The sequence below is a fragment of the Propithecus coquereli genome, unplaced genomic scaffold (genome assembly GCF_000956105.1).
Source record: "Propithecus coquereli isolate 6110/MARCELLA unplaced genomic scaffold, Pcoq_1.0 Scaffold1582, whole genome shotgun sequence".
Lineage (NCBI taxonomy): Eukaryota > Metazoa > Chordata > Mammalia > Primates > Indriidae > Propithecus > Propithecus coquereli.
The window spans coordinates 13,083-13,388 of NW_012140325.1; positions in this window are offsets into that span (position 1 = coordinate 13,083).

A 306-nucleotide genomic window follows, 5' to 3' on the forward strand; every position below is an offset into this window, starting at 1 on the left:
TTTATGGAGTACAAATATAATTTTATTACATGCATAGATTGCATAGTGGTGAAGTCAGAGCTTTTAGGATATCCATCACCTGAATAACGCACATTGAGCAACTTCTCATGGTGCATTCCCTGTCCCCCCACCCCCTGAATCTCCATAATCTGTGTCGTTTCCGTTTTGACGAACACACTTAAGTATACATATGGGCCATGTAAAGCATGGCCGGAGTGAGCCTTCCAAGTGATGTACTTTTCTCCACTTAAAGTGTCTGCAGTGGATGTGCAGGTTTCTAAGTATAAACTGGTGAGAGACACGTCT